The sequence below is a fragment of the Neodiprion pinetum genome, chromosome 2 (genome assembly GCF_021155775.2).
Source record: "Neodiprion pinetum isolate iyNeoPine1 chromosome 2, iyNeoPine1.2, whole genome shotgun sequence".
Lineage (NCBI taxonomy): Eukaryota > Metazoa > Arthropoda > Insecta > Hymenoptera > Diprionidae > Neodiprion > Neodiprion pinetum.
The window spans coordinates 23,244,512-23,251,705 of record NC_060233.1 but is presented as its reverse complement, the minus strand read 5'-3'; positions in this window follow the sequence as shown (position 1 = coordinate 23,251,705).

Genomic DNA, 7,194 nt, shown 5'->3' with positions numbered 1-7,194 from the left:
AATCTACTTCAAATTAAAGTGATTTTTCTTGTTACGTAGAAATTGTTTGACTGTCACTGTGGCATGAAACAATTCAAAGTATTATTAATATTAGTGTATGGATTTTTCAGGATTCGTCTACTGTTTTTGTAACAGCCTTTTTCTAGAGCAGGTATAGATCGTTATTTCGCGTTTTTGGAATTGTCTGGAATTCAGTACACCGCACCGTGATAAAACAAAATACACTCGTGTTTTGAAATCTTCGTTCTTTAAAAATCATTGTAAAATTAAGAAAATAGTAATTTTTTTCCCAATGTTTCGTTACGATAACGTTACAGACTTCAACGTCGGTTAAATTACGAAATACGAGCAAAAAAAAAAGAACATCTATTGGATTAAGCCTACTGAGGATAACACAATGAAAAACACGGTCTTTGCTCTTCCTCGTGGTGGTGTGAAAATGAGTTGACTTTAAATTTGCAAAATCATCCTAATTATGTAGTGAATGATTTCTTGAATGGAAAAAGGCGAGGTGTTGCACGATTTTTTGTAAGTATATTCACATTTCCGTTACTGTAACTCGTTATACATCAGACTTACATAAAAGTGCTTATACAGAAAATGAAGGGAATTTAGTCTTCTTCAAATTTGTGTTCGACATTTTTTGTCGTAGGATCAACCGTTCAGGAATTATTTTGTACTTTTAACCCAAGGTGGCAGACGGTGCCCCCCCCCCCCCCCCCCCCCCGCCCTAAGGTCAAAAACTTGGATTTTTCATTCATTTTACATTCCCACCTTTTGTAGGTCAAAAACCTCTGTTAACTAGACCAGAAGACTTCGAGGTCAAAATCGCAAATTTTAGCCGGTAGATAAATTGGAAATTTTATACTCTAAATAATAAGTGTTTTGCATTACCATCCTAGCGTTAACGATATTCAAATGCGAGACGGTTTACCATAGCGGCGTGTGAGCGACAGCGTTGCCAACCCAAAAGAAATTTCTTTAGATATAAATAAATTAGAGCTCGTTCATAGAAAAAAAACGTAGTTTTCATATTAAGAAATATTGTCGTTTAGACCGAAATCTAAAGCAAATCTGAGAATCTGACGAAATCTCATGACTTGTAGCGAAATTTCTAAAAATCGCCTTGACATCGAAACAACAGGCTAAAAATCAACCAATTGTGAAGTTTCTGAGAAAATATGCACCAATTATATGGCTTCTGCAGTTTCAAAACGCACTTATTTGACAATTTGGTGATCCTAAATATTAAAAATAAAAACATTATACAGGGTGGGGCATTTAAAGTGTAACAGAGCAATAGCACTCAAACTGTTGATGATGATGAAAAAAAGTTTCATATGAAAGTTATATTGTTTGAAAAGGCCGACATACTGAACCATCCTATTATTTTTTCGGTGGAGGCGCTGAAGCTACGTCAAGGTCAACTCCACTTTTTTAAATGGAACCATGTATTTTTTTTCCACGATATTATTACGGACTTCAAGACAAATTCAGCGACTTACAACACAAGGTCATTGTAGGCACGCGAAGTATGAAAATAGTCGATTCCGGTGTAGAAACAGCATTCCCGAAAAAAGAGATGAGATTTTTGGCTGATAACGGGCTAGTTATTTCTAATTTTGATAAAATTCTTCCATCCACCTATTTGTCACACCTTATACTATACGCTTATCAAGAAAAAATCGATTTTTTTAAAGTTCCAGACTATAATATCCCCTTAATGAAAGAAATCAGAAAAATTCTGGAAACCATCCCTGAATCTCGTAACACTTTCCTGATTTCTCCATAGCCTGAGAAATGCCATGAAGTATTTCGATTTTTTAACACTACGATAAAGCTATGCCATCTATTCACAAGATATATTTTATTTTTTGATTTCTGTATTTAGAGTAAGACTAGGTTGTTTTACTGGTCTTTTTTTTCCAACTAAGATGATTTTTGCTCAGAAATCGTGCAAATTATGCATTGCAGACATGCCATAAATAAACTCTTTTATATCTAATCTAGTTTGATGAGGGCCTGATTTTAGGTATTCTAGCAGGCAGGTTTGAGCTCTTAAGTTCATATTCAAGATGCCGTGGTATTTTTTAAACTCCTTTCCGTACCTCTATCAGTTTCTACAGTTTACTTTCTTCTGCCGACGTTCGTAAGAATCGTGATATTGCCGAAAACGTTACCATCTCTTACTGATTCACTGTAGTGTGTGAACTAAGCTACTACAAAAATTTAAACAATGAATCACAAATCTCAACATCAATTACGATATAGTCACTTGATTAATTAACAGCCTTTTGTTGTATTCGATGTAGGTAAATATACGTTGGTTCCGAACAAAGTTAGATAGGGAAAAACTCTTAAGTTTGCACGGTAAGAATAACGGTAAGCATAAGGAAGGTATAGAAACCGGTTGTCTTGAATTCCCTGCCATTACAACTGCACGAACTTCCTACCTAAAAAACATCCACGGAGAAAGTATTTTACATCGCCTTTCTCCGACAAACAACTTGTTGCAACGATGCTAAATACGGTTCTTATATCGAGTGCCGAAGATTGACAGCCTTGAAAGGAGCCTGGTTTTGCTCTTGTTTTCATAGTAATCAGCTTGAAAAACTTGCTAGTATCGTACAAAGTGACATTTGAATATGTTCTTATTATACCTATAATTGTTAAAATAGTTAGCCATAACGCTTCTCACTATTGCGTATAGAGGGCCAGGGATATAGAATCGCCAAACTATGTCTGCGTGCTCCATCTACTTCAAGTTTTTAAGTCACGTGTCCATTAAAAAGGGGGTCTATGTTTTTGTACGAATAAAACCACGCCTTCTACCAAACACCGACTCATTGCATTATTTTCACTATCGATCAATCTAAAATCTCATAAATAATATCAAAGATTAAAAAAAAATTGCTCGTGCGTAAGTTACGCCTCCATGATGTAAACTGAACATCTTATTATCATATTGTAACAGCCACGATGCTGTGATGTTACATATTCTTCTAATACATAAAAATCACAAGCGTTTCATATCAAACGCTACGTTTAGGTAGTATTTGCTTCAGGATTCCTGATCACTAAACGATCGCCTAATGACAGGCAACTTATTTTTCGCGGCTGTAAGCACGCAGGCAAATAAAGGCGTGAGCACGAATTATCTGACATTACACTATCTGTCAGTTCTAGAAATCTTCCGATCACATTGTTCAAAATCACCTAAGCATATAATAATTACACCAGTTGGCGGTATAATTTACCGCCCAGAATTTGCATACCTAGAGTTCTCAGCGAATCACGCTACTCATCGTCAGCGCTTGAAGGTAAGCAATTGAATGAACATTTTAGGGCCCTATTGCCCTTTCTGAAAAGTATTCCTCTTTTACTGATGGAGTTCGCATCACCTTTCGACTCAAATATTTTCAGAAATGACAGTATAACAGACTTCCAATGAAACTTGCATTACCTATCTTCGAGGGCTGAGCAGCCAGATCCACTGAAAAGTCCGGGTATATATACATGTGGACACAGATTCTGAGATACCTAATTTTTCGGACAAGTCGGTTACTTTGTGTAATGATTCAAATATAACCGCGCCACGAGCACGACACGAGCGGATGAGATTAGACCCAGGGAGTGGGACACCTGGTCACAAATTTCAAATTGAAGAAGAACGAGTTGCTTGGTCAACGTCTCTCTCTAGGAGGAAGGAGGAGGGAGGTTCCCATCTCCGAAATTAAGTATTAACAGACCGAAAATCGACGAACTTATAATAAAAAAGTAAATTTAAGCCACGAAGAACAACATTCAAAATTAATTATTATAAATTTCGAACGTCAAGTCAAATTATAAGAGAGACGATTAAAACGAAAAAACAACAAAAAAACACTGTGAAATCCAAGAATATAGTGCCTCGACGAAAGACAATTATTTACACCTATTTATAATTTTAACAATATACACATGGAGCGAATGAATTGTGGAATGGAAGAACGAATGAATTTTAAACCAGATGACGGCTCGTGTTTTAATATATTCATAAATAAATTAAATTGTACTCTGCTATTCGTACCTTATAAAATATACTCGATATTGATTACGCATAATTTTCAAATTTCGAAAAAGTTTTATAGTTGGCAATGCAGATTTAGGGCACCGTCAGGGAGGCAACTAGGCACTGCCCTGGGGCCCCCAAGACAGGGGGTAAAAAATAAAGTCGTAATATTTCATTTGGATGATCATAAGTATTACATGTTTACATTGTTTCTATATGGAGCTAAAGGTGTTATATAAAATAAATATTGGATTTCTCTGTCTTTTGTTATCCTTATAATTTCCATGACCATCAGGTAGGTACTTATTTAGGGTGGTGCACAAATAATTCAAAAACAAACCCCAAATTTTTTCGAATTTTTATCTCAACTCTAACCCATGCCCCTGTAAGAGGGAGGATTTTCCCATTTAAAATACACATATGTCGACCACATTCTCAGTATATATTTTAATGTAAGAGTTATAATGTTAAAAAAAAATATATAACTGTGAAATTTTAGTGGAAATTAATGCTACTACGAGAGTGTTACGTCCGGCGTACCACCTCTCTATTTTTCCTACTCGCTAACTCTCCCACAGTTCTTATATGAATATCATGGTCTCTGTCCTGTCCTTTTATGTCTACCTAGTCTCACGCTATTCACTATCGCGCTTACTCATCTAATTCTATTCCCTTCCTCCAGCATCTTAACATCTTTTCTGCACCCGTACGTTCTTCGTCTCTGGATTTCATTCGTAGACTAACTCTCAAGAACCTCAGAGCTAGAGCTCTTAAATAACTCCGTACGACACACTTCAATCTTACCCCTATCTCGACTTCTTGCAATAAATATATACTTGATGTCACCAATAAATTTAATGTTACTCAATCCTCAATCCAAATTCCGGTTATCTTAGTCCGTAAAAGCGAAGCCAAATCAGGTTATTCCTACCGCTCGGGAGTAAACCACATTCACGGACGTAACATGAGAAAAAATTGACATCATCATACCAGGTAATATAGATAAATTGCACTTCGTTTAAATGGAAAAAGCCAGATTTCGAGGGTGTGTAATTCGTCGAGATTGCATGGCAAGATGATGTGAATTTTTTCTCATATAGTAGTACTAATGCTCACTAAAACCTGGCAGTTACTAATTTTTTAGAACATCATTACTCTTGCAATAAAATATTGAAACGATTCGAGTTTGCACGCTTTCGTCAATGAGACGTACAGTTTATTCGCGGGCTTTGTTTCGCCAAAACTTCACACGCTATGTGTGATATTTAGCGCATACTCGAATGATATATTTGTTTTGAGAGTTTCCTGTCTCTGGGATAGAGCTGCAGGATTCGGTCTCTGGACACGGAAGGAAGGTGGAGAAGGATGCTTGTTAATTTGTGTGATTAACTCCGGGAACAGCCCGTATAGTTTGACCACTCCAACTTGGTTTTTCGAGATAGCCTCAGAATTTGTTTTCTCACCCTCATGTGCACAGGCACGAGTGGAATAGACCCATCATCATAGGCCGTGTAAACGGTTGAGGGTCAAACTTGATCTGTGAGTGTGAAGCACGCACAGATAGATCGCTCTGAGAGGTTGACTCGTGATGCGAAATTATTTATTTCGGGAAAGGAAATATAGCAATTATACGTCAATGTTTTGCTCCCGTGAGGCGGGATAAGAGACAGGATGAAAGGTTGTGAACTTATTCTTCTGGTAATCTCTAAGAGATTTTCGATAATTTAGGAAGGGACAGTTCTTCCTTATTTGCTCTGATATTAATGAAGTTTGCCTGCGGCAAGACTGACTATTAATTGCATGATAGCGTGTTGGTCAGAGGGACGGTATTTGATTATTCTGGATCGTTGACTAGTCGGTTTTGGTGATGGATAATGATTCGTTTAGTGGGAACTAAGACAGAATATTATTCGTGTTCTAGTACGGTAGTCGGAAGGACTTGGATGGTAGTTCGGTTTACCTATGGGTAGACTCAATATTATTTATGTGATAGCCTGGTCGTCAGAGGGACGGTATTTGATAATGAGGAATCGTCGCTGACAGTTGATTTTGATATTGTAATTATTCGTTTAGATAGTACTGAAACAGAATATTACGTGAGTGATAGCACAGTAGTCAGAAGGACTTTGATAGTGATTCAGTTTGCGTATGGCAAGACTGGATATTACTAGCGTGATAGTTAAAGGCAAGGGGATTCTACGCAAATGTACCTTCACCTGTATCAAGACTTTCAGTCGCTATGACCGTGACTCTCTACGGGTTCAGGTGTCCTATCTACGGGTCGGGGGATTGTGAGACGATCACCGTATCTGAGCTATGAGGTCAGACGCAATGCTGTTCTTCACTCAGACACGGCTCCCTGGTACCTAAGGAGTTTATTTTATTGAAAACAAATAGGATTTATTAGTACGCTGAATGCCCTCCTTTGATGGGAAGTGGTGTTGAGGATTCCTTGAACGGGTACTCCACGTCTCCTGATCGTGGGTCCTTGGTGTCCGGCTCCTCGTGGATGTGGGAAGTATGGGTCTTCTCGTGGAAGTCTGCGATGATCTATCCTGGCGGTTGCTCAATAGGTGATTGATTGATTTGCGTTTACGCTCGTCTTATATACTCTTATTGTCTAGTTACGCCGTTTTCGCGGATAGAGATTGGTCGCGTTCCCTGAAGAAGGGGTACGGTAAATCGTGTGATTTGATTGGGTTCCCGGTGTGTGGCGGGGTTATCGAGTGGACAGTTAGATTTGGCTTGGGTTTACCAAGCAAAATATTAGGGGGCACGCGCTGAACCCCAGGTGTCGGTACGCCAGCCAGGCGTCCCGTCACAATATATGCTAAGAATGTGTCCGAAACACGTGTATTTTAAATGGTTTGTTACATTCTGGGAAAAACGCCACAAGAAATCTTTGATTTACTGCGTGATTTTCGGCTCAATCTGGACTCACAAACGTTGTGATGACCAGCTTCACGAAATTCGATGATCTGCTCGTATAAATTTCTCGTTCAATTTGACTTATTGTTAATCCGGAATTATCTTGTGAGTCGTGCTAACTATCACTATGTGTGATTAAATAATCATTCGTACACAACATTTTAATTTAAATACAAACTTATTAACAATAAGATATTATTATTTAGAGATTTAGT